Source organism: Aythya fuligula, chromosome 22, assembly GCF_009819795.1.
Source record: "Aythya fuligula isolate bAytFul2 chromosome 22, bAytFul2.pri, whole genome shotgun sequence".
NCBI classification, from domain to species: Eukaryota; Metazoa; Chordata; class Aves; order Anseriformes; family Anatidae; genus Aythya; species Aythya fuligula.
Window position 1 is genome coordinate 729,321 of NC_045580.1, and position 14,432 is coordinate 743,752.

Here is a 14,432-nt window from a genome sequence, read left to right on the forward strand (position 1 = left end):
GGACCCCATGGGAACTCCCCCGCCAGCCTCCCATGGCTGTCCCTAAGCTGCCAGCCCAGTTCTGCGGGGCCCCTTCACTCAGCACAGGGGCTGCTGGCCACCCCTCTCCCTAGCAGCAAAGCCACCTTTCCCACTAGCACCTGAGCCTCCAACATTATTTTGCATGTGAGATGCAGCATGTCACTGTGGTAGTTTAAGAAACAATAGTCAATAGGGACAAGCTAAAAACACCCCTAATGAGCCATTTCAAAGCACACTGGGGTTGCATATATTAAGCGAGTGTGTATGGCAGGGTTATCATTTAAAGGTGTAGAATAAGCAAGCTGGCTTAATAATTAATGCATGTGTTATTAGGAGATAATGGCAGTGGCACTGGAACGTGCAAAGCAACTAATGCCATTTCAGGCTGAGCAACAGTAACACAGAGACACTTAATGAACTGCTAAAAGACACTGCTCATAGTGTACCCCAGCACCAGAGTGGGGTAAATCATCACATCAAATGACCACAGCCCCAGCACCCGCACTCCCAAGACCACTTCAAATGCTGCGCTGTCCTTTCCTTGTGCTCCCCTTCCTTGTGCCATCCATCCTTGACACATGGGGTCACTCATTCCTTCCTTCCCAACACGCAGCGATTTTGCTGTGCGACCGAGCACAGCAGGGAACCAAGTCCTTGTCCAAGCACCGAGTCCTTCAACAGCAGCAGAGGGGCAGCAGAAAGCACGTCCCTGAATGAATTCCTTTCTCCCCCCAACCCTCAGAGATGTTCTCATCTTTCAAGTTTTGAACAAACTGGGAGGAAAAGATGAGGGAAAAGAATAGATCTTTCTTTAAGGTCTGTTGGCTTGTCAGATCTTAGCCTTTAAATCAAAGCAATTTTTGGAGTCATACAAAAGCAAAAAGGCTTATGAAATTGGTACAATTGGATTTTTTTTGTTCATTTCAGTGCATTCTGCATTCTCACAAGTTACACGGATCGGTTTTGTTTCAAGACACTGGATAACAAAACCAGAGGCCACTGTCTCAGCTCAGCCTCCCAGGGAAGTCGTCAGTTTTGTCCTTCCTGAAGGATCTCCAAGACTCATTTACAGAAGGTACTTGGTGGCCTCCCACCTGCGCTATTTCAATTCCACGCTAATGAATTAGTCCCAGTCCTCGTTCAGCCCCTAGGGAAACAATCTCATCCTTGTTCCAGCTCAGCTCTTTATGAAAGGCGTAATTACAGTTCTAGCTGGGGATTTTAGTCCAGAGTACCTTTCCGCAATACCCAATTGCTGCCGCCCCTGCAAGGAGACAACAGCACATGCCTAGAAACAGCAGCTCAGTGGAAGCACTGCAAATCCCCTGCCCTTCAAAACCGAGCGGCTGTGACACCCTAGGAGAGGCTCCTGCATGCAAGCAGACAGGATTTGAGCTCAGTCTGGCCCATCCTCCAGTGGGAAGGCAGATTGTTGTGGTTAGCAGATATACAACCATGCCTCTGAATGCAGGGCCATCGTTTTCCTGCGTGTCGCTCCTCACAATGCATGCAATGCTTGCTATTCCCATTAACTCTCAGCAACCTTACACAGGAGGTAGCAGCAGCAGTTGCAGCATCTGCTCTCTTTGGAGAAGTCGGGGCTCTGCCAGGCACTTCTCCACGCTGCTCTGCTATATCCAGCCATAAGCCCCGAGGAAGAGAAGTTTGATAGCAAAAATGCTGATGCAGTTGTAGCGACAGAGCAGCATGTGGAATGGGTCTCTCTGGAAAGCTGTTGAGATAGCTTCTGCTTATCCGGTTTTGTCCCCCCATGACATTTAATCAATCAAGCTAACGTGGGAGCAGGCTTGGGGGGGAAATCATAAAGATGTGTCCCATTTGCCTTCCTCCCAGCTTCCAACAACAACAAATTTACAGCAGAGGGAGGGAGGGCAGAGGAAGATGAATGAAATCACCTAAGAGAGGGAAATGAGCAAACCCAAAAAGGCAATGCCTTTATTTAAAAATATATAGTTGAGAAGTCTAATCACAGAGCACTCAGCTGTGAGGTCTATCCATTATCAAGAGACTGACAACACATACTAGTAGCCCGTCTGGGAACTTTACTTAATAAATCAAAGCTGACAAGCACTCCCAAACTGATATAAAAAGGCTCTTTAATGTCTGTGACCTGCATAAGTTTTATTCATTTTACTTTCTAAAATAATAGATGAATAGCAATCGAAAACAATCTATTCTCCTCAAGCAGAAGCCATACGTCTCTATTTTTCAAGTGGGTAGGGAGGCTGGTTATGAACAAAGAAAAGCCCCTGGGAGGGGACGCTCACGATGTAAAGGTGCACGCGCACCATAGGTGCTCGCGATGAGGACAGTAGGCAAATTATCTCGCAGCCTAATGAGCACAGGGGCATTTCTAACTTTTTAGGGAGGAAGGAAGAAGTGGAGCCACAGCAGGAGCCTGCAGGAGGGGTGGTTTAACGAACTCCCTAAATGTGTTAGGGACCAGCCTTCAGCCTTACTGAGCCGCCCATCAAAACACAGTGAGCACTGCTGAATTTGATCCTGCAGTAAGGAAGCATTTACACAAACCATGTAAGGTTGATATGTAAGGAAGCACTGTCAAAAGGGGGCTCCTGGGATGGAAAAAAACTTGAGGTCTCCCCATCCTGCTACCTCGAGGTGAGATGAGCACTGCACACCCTCCCAATTAACGGCAGCTCCCAAAATCTCTCCCAATGCTGTCCTGTGCTTTCTGGAAAAGTGAGATCCTATTTTCACTTGTGTCTTAAACACCTCTCTAACCGGCTCATGTCCTCCTCCAAATGCAGCACTCCAGTGGCATTTCCAGTTCAGCGTCAGCGAGGGTTTCGTCACACGCAGATCAATAAAGTTACCAGCCGAGGACAGTTTATTGCCTTAGGAAACAGCCGTCTGTCCCTTCCTCAAACAACCCATTACGTTCAGCTTTTCCTCCCCACAACACAGATCTCTATATAACCTAACCCTCACTGAAATGTCAGCTTTCTCCCTCGTACAATTTTCATCTCTCACCTTCCCACTCCTATGTACATGTGCAAGTCAAAATTGAAACTGGTTTTAATTCTATCACATGAACCATCAGCTAAGCATTTCCCAGACTGGTCTACAGGGTCCCTATAACATGAAGAGAAGCCAAGCCCTCAGCTCGGTAATGAAAAAGGCACAGGGCAGAGCTCAGCTCCTGGTTTCTCCCCACATGTGGATGCTCCGAGGACTCATTTTCCTTCAGACCACCTCTCTGACCCAGTACATTTATTTCCCCCTTTCTGAGCGAGTTAGCAGCTACCAGTAAACTAATCCAAGTAATTGTTATTGACATGTTTCAGGGGCTGGTCAGATGCTCAGCTCCACATATTCCACAGCTAGGCTAAAATAGCTCCAGATGCAAACAGCATCTCTGATGCCTGTCTGAGCACCCAGCTGGGGACCAAACGATGTGACTATCAACAGGCTTGACATTTTGGGTTCCCATCCAAGCCTGCAGCTCCCCCCTTTTCTGCCAAGCAGGTCTTAATGATTTCATGTTGCAGTGCTCCTGCCAGCATGCATCTCTGCCACACGTAAAGGATGCTTTTATATCCTACGTTTCCAGTGTCAACAAAGTTTGTAGGAAAGAGTAAAGAGCTTAGACAGAAGTAATGAGCATCCCCAAGGGTGCAGATGACCATCACGCCTCCAGAAGACAGATGCTACAAATGAAGGCACCCTGCTTAGCTAGAAATGTTGCTTCAAAGAATAGCTACTACTGCTTTGGAATTAGTAAAAACTCCCTGACAACTTAGACCATCAGCTTCCTTGCATTGTTGTTGTTCAAAAAAAAAAAAAAAAAGTTTCTCAACTGCTATCAATTTCGATCGCATTATGTATATTGCAGCATGGCAAAAAGGAGATTTGAATTGCTGCGTGTACGTCTCTTCCCCCACCACAACTCTCGGCTTTCAGAAGAAATAAGGTTTGATCTTTTCAAATGTAAATTAAGCAATTTGCAAAATATGTATTTTGGCATATCGGCAACTTGGCTTTCAAAACAAACTGGGGTTTTATTGATTCCATGAACCACCACCAGAGTTATCTGCGGACCATAATTTTCAGCTTTAATGAGAAGAGATGCTTTTCATTTAGAATAATAACTGCCGTGCTCCTATGTTTTGGCCCATGCCCTCCTCTGCCATCACTGTCTAGCTCCAGGGACACAGTGGAGCAGAAGCATGGAGGGATGCTCCTGATAGCCTGATCCAGAAACCTAGGCAAGGCAGAAGGGAGCCTTCCCTCGATGTTAATAATCCTTAATTCACATCATGGCTACAAAGTGGTTGGGAGGATTGGTTTGGAATAAATCTCTATCTTTCCCTGAAAGTTTGATCAACTTCCAACCAAACCAACTTTCCGGTGATGAAAGGGACCATAAAACAGCAGCGCTACTCAGCGTGTTATTTTTTCCATGGACTCGTGCTCTGCTTAGCTCGGGGAGCAGCACTGCCGTAATGCTGACTACTGCATCTTTCATCATCTCTGCGCCTATAAACTTTAATTAGTCCCCTTTCTCTACATCGGGATGGGGAGAGCAGATGATTGCCCATTTAACAGGCGGTAGAGCTCTACGGGGAGGGTGGCTATGTGATGTGCCCCAGGTTCCCCTTCCACTCCTACCTCTCAGTGTGCCTTTGCAGGACCAGTGGGACAACCCTCCCAAGCCCTGTGCTACAAATGTGACCTGCTTCGTGACACTACAGGAAATGCCTGGCACAGGGCAGCCATGGAAAGCAGTGAAAAAAGAAAACCAAGTGCCCTGACCTCAGTTCCCCCAACATAACAAACACAAAACAAGCATTTTCAAACTTTTTTTTTTTTTTGGCCAGAAGTTTCCATTGTGCTGGGTGACAGACCCCCATCCTTGCCAGAAGCCTTGCTAAGAGAGAATACCTGCTCCTAAAGCACAGCTTTAACGGGAACTGGGAAAGCTGATTGACAGGAGGGGTCACCAGGGAAAATTTTCTCTACCTATGAAGCGAGAAGAGCGATTCTGCTTTTATATCCCAGGAACAACAAGGATAAGCTTCTTAACAACTGTGGGATGCCCAATGCTCCATTAAGACAACATCCCAGCAGACAAAAGGATCAGACTGAATGCAGGAGACCAAGGAACATATTGCGCTGAAAATAAAATCCAAAAGGAGCAGTTCACAGTTCAGCAAGGAGTCTTGGGTCAAACTCAGACTTTTGGGATGTTACATGCTGCCCTTCCATAATGTTGCAGTGATCAAACACTCCCGATGCACAAGAACACAGGTGGGAGCAGCAATGCAAACAAGAAGAAGCCAAACCCCCTGAAAATCAGGGGATTATGCAGGGTGGGCATCTGAGATGGATGCACTGCACCGACAGCGTTTCGGCAATCACCTGCTTCCCTGCTGATCTGCAGCCTGGGAAATTAGGCTGTGTGATGACAGCTGAGATTCAGAGCTTTATTAAACATGATACTGGGAGATGTTTTCTCTTCTAAACTATCTCAATTATTGAGTTATTTCAGGTTTGCTCTGGCCAAGCATGGCACAGAGGCAGAGTGGAACTGGCTTTCGCTCCAGTGAAGCTCCCACATGAATTCACTGTTAGGTGAGGCACGAAGCTTTTTGCAAAGCTGGGGCAAACTGGCAAGGGCTTGGGAAGCAGTTTCAGCAGCCTCGCTTAGAGCCTTGGCATCAAGCATCTCAGAGCTGGGAGAGGCACTGCGGCTCCTGCTTCAGTGCCAAGGTAAACTGAGGCAGGATGAGCGTCATCCTAAAAGAGAGGCAACGCTCCCAAATATGCGTGAGTTCCTTCATTTCTCACCCCTAACACAAAGGGCGCCCCAAAAACACCGTGAGAGAAGAGGTGTGGGGTGAGCTCCAAGCACAGCACATTGGATTTCCAGAGAGCCCCAGGAGTTGCAGCTGTGCTGGGAATTGCTTCACTTGGGCTCTTTCCCTGAGGAGCTGCAGCACCCAGCCTAATTCCAACTGAAAAAGTGGGCAAGATATAGAAAAATGCACAAGCTAAGGAGTTGGAGACATGAAAAATATTTGTGAATGTAAACAATGCCAAGCAACTAATGGAGTTTGCTTTGTTTTTTAAATCCAAACATTTTAGTGTCAGCACTTCCGAATTAAAGTAATTTGACATTTTAGAAATAAATTCCTTTTGAAAGAGCATTTTAAATTCAAATTATTCTAAAAACAGAATGCTAAAGCAAACATGAGGGTTAAATAGTCCCAAAACCCAAAGCAGAACATTTTGCATAGTTTTACAACAATCTGCTTTAAAATTTATTTTCTGAAAAAAGAGGACTGGAATGCTCCTGACGCAGTTTGACCCATGTTATTAGTTTTTTCCTCCAAAGCTTTTGGCTCAGCCACAGAACCGATCTATCCTCTATTTAGAGAGACTGACATAGTCAAACCTCCCGTGGTCAGTGTGTACCCTTTGCCCAGGCATAAAAGAGCCTATTTTCAGCTTGGCCCCATTAACATGGGCACAGACCCCCCCACCTCCCCACCCCAGACTTCTTCAATAGTAACATGAATATCAATAAAGCATTAATGAGCAATTTTCCCAGCTTCACCGGCTCTTACTGGAAATAAAACCTGACATCCCTTATGTCATTGACTACCTCTCATTTACCGGCTCGCCTGCACTGACAGATAACCAATAGCCTCTTGCATTCATTCGCCTCCCAAAATAGCAGGTTTTCACCATGGACCTTAAGCTGTGTCTGGGCTTCAGCTCACACTTTGGCCAATCTCGGATGATCTGAATCCCAGCCAAGGAATATTCAAGCGCTTTCCTTTTTCTAAGGCAGCAGCTAAAGGCTTGCTGATCACTGCCCTGGAATGCAGGCAGTGGCCAACTCACCACTGGTCCCTGCAGGAAGAAGGACACAGCCAAAAAAAAAGGATGGGAGATAACAGCCTGATGCGGCAACCAGTTGTATGCTCTCAAACCAAGGATGCCAGCACTCAGAATGAGCAGTTTGCAGCATCATCCACCTCGATTTTGGTTTGCAATTCGCTGCTAAGCCTGCATCTTCCCATGCTGATCTTAACCGCTGAGCTCACAGCAGCTGGGGCTCAGGTGAGAAATAACAGCACCTGCCTGGCGAGATGGTCACGTCCCCAGACAGCATCTCCCCCTGTCAGAGACCCTCCCCTCCAGAGGCGAGACCTGTGGTGGTCTCTGATGCCCAGTGAAGCCAGCCCAGTGCTGCCTAACTCAGGACTTCAAGCAAGACAGATGGGTTAGATGATGCCTCCGGGTCCCCTTGAGCCAGTTTTCTTATTCTGCATTTCTCCAGGTCCAGGAGGAACTCTGCTTCCAATAAAAACAGCTGATGTGTGTCTAAGCTTCCCTAAAGCCCTCCAGGGATGGAGGGCTCACATCCTCCCCACATAATCTGTCCCAGGGCTTCTCTTTCCTTACTGCGAAAAGGATTTTCCAGATGCTCGAGCTAAATCTCCCTGACTGCAATTTAAATACATGCCTACTGCTCTCCCCTCCATGGTCACTCACAATTCCCCTCTGTTTTGCAGCAGCCTTTGACTGCTCTGTGCTCGGCTGCTTGCAGACTACCCCAGAAAGAAGCAGGAGAGAAGATGTTTTGTTGGCATGGGAGCTTCACAACCTTAAAAAAAAAAAAAAAAAAAGGGGCTGGGGGGGGAAAGAGATTTGGCTTTTAAAATGTTATACAAGAGTCTCATCAGCAGGGGCAATGGGGTAGTCTGGCAGGGTGAAAGCACTGGTTGTGGCTGAAAGGTTTGGCTGCCCCCAGTTGCTGGGTCTGGGGAGGACCTGGGAACGCATGGAGAAGGCAGTTCCCAGGGAAATAAGATATTAACAAGAAAACAACATCAAAAAATTGGAGCTGGGGACCTGTTCTTCTCCTTTTTGAGTCAAAGGTTTCTGACTGAAGAGTTTCTCCTGCTCTGTCATTACAAGAAACGTCTGTGAGAAATCTCCCCCAACGCAGAACCATTTCCTGCATCGAGACGGGATTTTTTCCCTTCCCCTTCCATACATCATTTACAACATACTGCAGCGATTTACCAACGTCAATTTAACTCCCTAACACGCAGCAAAAGAAACAGCTACAGATGCGTTTATTCTTCATTTCTCCGAGAGGCAAGTGAGCATCTCAGCCTGCATCCCCCAGCCCTGCCACGAGCGACCTTCCCTGCTACACGCAAAGGGAGCAGCAGCCCTGCTGCAGCCCCGCTAACCTGGCACCACAGATCCCATCGGGGCCCCCCGCTGCTGCCACAGAGCCCTACCCTCCTGTTTGTGCCCGTGCTTGGACTCAGCCCTTCCCTGAGCTGTGCAGCGTGCCAGGATGAATACGTTTAGATCTGCTTTACTCAGCACGGCACGCCACTTCCACTGAAGGCAGGTGTCACACCGGCTGATTTAAAACTGGAAATCCTACGTGTACAGCTCTGTGTGCTGTCCACCTTCAGCCCAACAAGTGGGGGAATGCAAGCCAAACGTGTACCCACCTGTGTCCCAGCCCTGCTCCTGGAAGCAAAACTAAGCAAGCCAGGGGTGTGACTGGCTTTGAACTCCGATGCTGCCCTTTATCCTCATCTATCCTGCTCTACAAGGGAAAACCAAATGGCATGGCCCCCCGATGATGCAGCTGGCTCCTCAAGCCGACAAGAGCCCAAGGGCGAGCCGCGGCGCTTTGTCTTGTAAGAAGAAATCCACAGAAGTCAAAATTTCTCAGAGAAAGAAGGCAGTTTTGACACAGTTTTCATTTAGAGAACTTCTTTCCTTTTGCAAGGGAAAACTGCTTTAAAAATGTCAAAACACTTGATTTATTTATTTATTTATTTGGAGCAAAATGACATTTCACTTTGAAATGTCAGTTAATTTTTAGCTTTGAAAGTTTTACAAGATGAAACAGTTGAACTGATTTTTTTTTTTTTTTTTTGACAATATCAAGGCTCTCAATGAGCCTGGCTGGAAACCTGTTTTTGGAGGGAAGTGCATGGTTTGAAGAAAAAATAAATAAAATCAGTGCTATTCCAAACCTTTAAAACAACATTAGAGAATAACAACAACAAAAAAATCATTTGGATTCTCAGAAGGCAGAGGAGAAAATTGCCTGCTAGACCGTGCTTTATGCCACATCGGTATTTACAAGTTTTACTTGCAGCAATTAAACTTTCTGAATGGATTTCGGTGATTGCTAGCTCAGAATAGAAAACCTAATGCTGCTTCTCCGATTCTCTTCGCCTTCTTAATCCGAGGAGAGGCGGGAATCATTGATGCTGCTGCAGGAAGAAAACAGGCGCTGGAGGCGGGGGCTCACAGAAAAACATCCCCAGCTCACTTTGGAGTTGTCGAGAGCCCCCCGCCAGCTCTGGCAAGAAGACACGGGCAGGCAGATGTGTCCCTTGCCTTGCTGCCAGCACAGCCAGCAGCCCCCCGCCTCCTGGAGCCCATCAGCCAGGATGTTGATGGCAGCGCAATGAGTGCTCGAATCACGGCCGATCCATCCCTCTTTCGCTGTTAAATAGGAGGAAAAAGACCCAAAAAGATTCTTCTGGCACCAGCCCTGGCACTAAACCTGGCTGTCAGCACTGTGATGAGGGGCTTTAAAGGACAGAGAACTGTGGGCTCCCCAGGTCTCTGGCCCAGCTCTCAGCAGACACCAGGGAGGAAAGGAGCCCTTCCACATCCACAGGCTGCATGGCTTCCCTTTTCAAATTCCCTCCTTCAGATTCCCACTGGCCAGATGAACGAGCTCTCCCAAAGCCTCCACCAAACCCAAGGCGATTGTTCCTGCTAACTCTCAGCTCCACCAGCCCAGCTTGGCTTGTTTGGGTCTGTGTTTCACAGCAGAACTCTGCGTGACACAGCCAGAGTACTGTGGCCCCCTCTGGATGCCCAGCCCTCAGGACATCCAAAAGAACAGCTCCACTTGTGACTCACCGAATCATAACAGTTGGGAAAGGCTTCCAAGATCATCTGGTCCAACCACCTCTCAACCACTGATGTCACCCACCAAACCATGTCCCTAAGCACCATGTCCAACCTTTCCTTGAACACTCCCAGGGGTTCAAGGAAACACACCACCACCTCCCTGGGCAACCCGTCCCAATGCCCAACCAAATTCCAGCTAACAGGACCCACTTCTGCGAGCGAAATCACTCTCACAAATCAGGTTTGTGATTCAGCAAAGCACTTAACTTGCATGTTCTTAACTCCCATTGATTTCGAGAGCCAAATGGCTTTGCTTAAGTACTTGCTGAAGATGTTTTGGCCAGAGCAGGTCCTCCTAAAGCACTGGCAATGACCCTAAGTGGATTGCAAGGTGGACACACGCGCAGGAATGAGATAATGCTGTAAACTATGACTCTGGGTAAAAGCCAAGCAAAGTCTGCAGAGCTCGCTGCCTCCTGCCTGCAGCTGCTCTCTGGTACTCTCAATTACAATCCCATCAGCCCTGAAAGCCATGTAAACGCTGCACATAATAATCGCCATAGAAATTTAAAGCCGGCAAGCTTTGTCAATGAATAAGTGTTCCAAAACAGTAAATTAATAAATTCGCCTGAATCCATAATAGATACATCTTTGTTCAGCCAAGGAGCTTTGATACAAATTGTAGCTTTTTAGGACTGCACTGTCAGAAGCGTAATGTATCACCCAAGAGTGGATCCGAGTTCAAAAGTACATATAATAATATAATTAAGATAGCTTGACAAGAATGTATTTTAAAAGTATAAAATACCTGCAGGTATAATGGCTTCATAAAGTCTGTCAGATTTACTTCTGCTGTGAAGAAATTTAAAATGGTTTACTCTAATGCAATGCAAATTAAGCCAAGGATATTCATATAAAGCAGTCCCTAAAAAAAATCTGGTGGAGAGAGAAAAGAATCAGAAGTCAAGAGCAGCCCAAACAAGGCATTTAGCTTTGGAGGCAACGCGGTTGCTCAGTATATCAGGCAGGACCAGGCAGGACAATATCTAATGCATCACTTTCCCACTGGCTGCAGGTAGGCACAGCAAACTGATGATCCTCCTTACAGGTTTTTCTTATTATCCCAGATTCCTCACCTAGCATTACGGCACTGAAGTGTTTTATATAATCATTTGCAGGTGGAAAGTGATTTTTTTTTTTCATTTTTCCTTGCTGCACTGAAAGCTTGAAATAATAGAAATGTGCAAGTGAGAAAGAGTGTGCAGAGGATGGAAACTGAACCCAACCTTGGAAAAGTTTCAATACTTTCATCTTTGGGCATCTGCTTTGCAGTGGCAGGCTGGGGCTCACTGTCAGACACACTTCATGGCATTGCATACCAGACCCCTGCTGCCCTACAGACAGCCTCTGCACCCAGCAACTTAAAGCAGGGTAAATATTTTCCTGATTTCCAGGAAGAAAAGCCATTAAGAAATCAATAGCAGAATACTAATAAAATACTTTTCACTTCTCAATTTACTTCTCTCCAATGGTTGCGTTCAGGATTTAACTCTGAAGCTCTCCTGCCATGCACAAATATCTCAGATATCACAGCCAGGGAATGACTTCTCCCACCTCCTCACTTTTCATCACGTTGATTTTTCAGCATTTCACTCAGTACAGACAACATGAACTAGTCTAATCGACTTTCTCACTAGAAGATAATGTGTGCACATGCTGCCATGTACAGCACATGAGACTTGGCTTCTCTCCTCCTCGATCAAAATGCTTTTGTGCCTCAGTTTCTCCCATCATACAACAGAGACTCCCACCTCCCAGGCCCTGATGAGATCTGCTCAATAGAGCAGCTAACAGCTTTGTAGGAGTCTTTCTTCACATGCAACAGAACTGCTTTGCTGGGGTTTCCATTCATTTTCCCATCTCAAAGAAAACACGTTTTCAAGCTTTAATATAATGCTTTAGGGTGTCTTTATTTTATTTTATTTTTTGCTTCCATTTTCTTGGTGAAAACAGATTTACATTCAGTAACCAACTACAAGAGGTGGGCTTCAAGAACACAAGACGTTAAATGTTAAGAAACTCGCAAGCACCAACAGCATCTCCAAGAGTGGAACAGCCCCACTTTTGCCACTGTCTGGAATGAAGTTGAGCCTCCTTATCTCTTTTCACTCTCACCTGAAGCTCTGCCTGCCCCCAGACCTCTCAGCGTGCCATAACCAGCACAGTTTTTTAGCCAGAACAGCTTAAGAACAGGGAACCTAAACATTCTGCTAATGCTGGAAAGAAAGCAGAGAAGCGTGGAAAAGAATCAGGCATCCAACATAAAAAGCCAACAGCCTTAGCACCCACCCAGCCCTCTTTGCTCTCCTGTTTTGTCCCCAGCTCTCCGTGATGATGCCGGGTGGCTGAGGCACAAACCTTGCCTCGCCGTGCTCCCGACCGTCCGGCAGAGCCTGAGATGCAAAGCAGTTCGCAACAGACAGGGAGGGAATGGGCTTGTCCCTGTGACAGGTGGCAAAGTGCTTCGCTGCAATCGCTGCTGTTAAGTCGCAAAAAAACAAAGATGTCAAGAGTCTATGGGGAGAGCTGGGAGGACGCAAATCAAGATACATTTCCCAGAGTCTATGCCAGGTGGAAAAGGGAAGTGTGAGCTGATTAAATCTGTGCTCGCGTCAGATGGGGAGAGGGCTCCTTCCATCTGTTAGCTCACCAGCGAATCCCCTGGCTGGTATCACCAAGTTATCGTGCTTTGGCAGACACAGGTTAGCGAAGACTGTGTTTGAGGAGGTGCACGTGTGTCTGGACATGCACGTTTGTGCACGCCTTCCTCTGCATAAACAGCTCTTATCTAGTAAATTCAGGAACGGAGGGAGAGAAAAGCACACCGATCCCAGCTTGAGTGCCGAGCTTCCTGGCTCCCTCTCCTCCAGCTGGCCACGGGATGATTTCTCACCTGTGCTGGGCAAGCCCTTTCACAGCTCAAAATCTCCAAGTCCCTCCTTTAACACAGTGATGTTTTCCATTTCCATCCGCAGAGCAGGAGCATGGGTGCTTCCCTCCCCATGGCTTGATGGTCCGATAAAGGTCTGAGTGCCACTGAAACCCTCACAAAACACTGCCATGGGATAAGCAGCATTGCATTTCCCCTCTCCATGGCTTTGGGATGGCGCCACAGTGGGAGTCCCATAAAGGCAGCAGCAGTGACACAGCAAGCAAGAGGCATGACAGCAACTTATTGTCCCCCGTCTGTGCCTACCTTAGAAAGCATTAGCAGTAAGAAGAGACACAGCAGCCGTGGCAGCAGGCGGCAGGACCACACTGCTGACCCTTCAGGCTTGCTGGTGTCACGCACACCACCATGACCCCACTGGTCCCCTTCAGGCAGCCCGGTGAGGGCAGCCTGCAGTCGGCTGCTCTCCGGCTCTCTCCCAACGCTTCCCACCCCATGGGCTACAGGGACCGGTCCAGCTGCACACTGTGTGCACACCGTGCGATGCTTCATTCCTCTGGCAGCTGCCTCAGTCTTACCCAGAGAACTAGCTCTTTATTTTTTTTATTTTAAATTTTTATCAGATAATTATCATGCTCCGGAAGTCAATGCTTTATCAACAGACTAAAAATACTCTCTTTGCATTTGAGGATTGCTGAGCGCTCAGTCTGACATCGCTTTCTATGAGGGTTAACGCTAAAAAAAATGCTTCCCTCTATTTCAGCTTTTATTGGCAATCCATTCTCATTAAGCCAAACACATTTGTCTTCATAACGTGTACTTCACAATTACAATATCAAAGGGTTCGTATCTACATAATAAAAATGATCTATAGAATAATACAAGGGGAAAACATCATAACATAATGTTGTTATTAATGAATCCAATGGGACGTAGGAAAGTGATATTCCCATGGGGCAACTCCACGCCCTTCACTACAAGTTATTATGAACTGTGGTAGGCTTCCAGATTGGCACCAAGGGGTAAGGAATGGAAGATGGGAAATAAATTAAACCAATAATTCCCCCAGTGACAGATGGAGAGCAGTGCCTGCAGGAGCAGCATCTACGGAGGGCTGTCTTCAGCGATACTCTGCCCACAGCACCCGAGGTGCAGAAATAGGTGCACTCGCCCAGAAGCAGAGCCAGCCCTCTCTCAAGTCCTGTGCACAAACCAGGGTGCAGTGATGCTCCTCTATGCCATGAGAAGGGCTCGGTGGTCTGCAGGAGCTCCTGTTTGCTGTGGGCCAGTGCTTGCTTGGCACATTTTGGGAACTACCAATCTGAAAATATGGGAGCAGGGACTGGCAGAGCCCCCAGTGCAGGCTGCTGCCATTACCCAGCAGCTCCGTCCTGACAACACTCGGCGCTACAAGGGGTGCTCCTACGGAGCCAACGGCAGAGGCAGGGCAAGGCTTTTCAACACCCAACTGCTTTAATTCCTTTGTGTCTCCCAGACAGAATTGAGCAGA

The 14,432-nt window shown here is 47.3% G+C and overlaps 1 protein-coding gene across 4 annotated transcripts in view; it reads right to left on the reverse strand.

Annotated features, from left to right (window-relative positions):
• Positions 1-14,432, reverse strand: part of KIRREL3 (kirre like nephrin family adhesion molecule 3) — a 316,766-nt gene that overhangs the window by 235,291 nt on the left and 67,043 nt on the right. The window contains exon 1 of one of the 4 annotated variants that reach the window (XM_032201819.1): positions 9,982-9,997. The exons of the other annotated variants lie outside the window; for them this stretch is intronic. The gene's annotated coding sequence lies outside the window, so the exon portion shown is untranslated. Of the gene's footprint in view, positions 1-9,981; positions 9,998-14,432 lie in introns of those variants that run through there. 4 annotated transcript variants of the gene reach the window in all.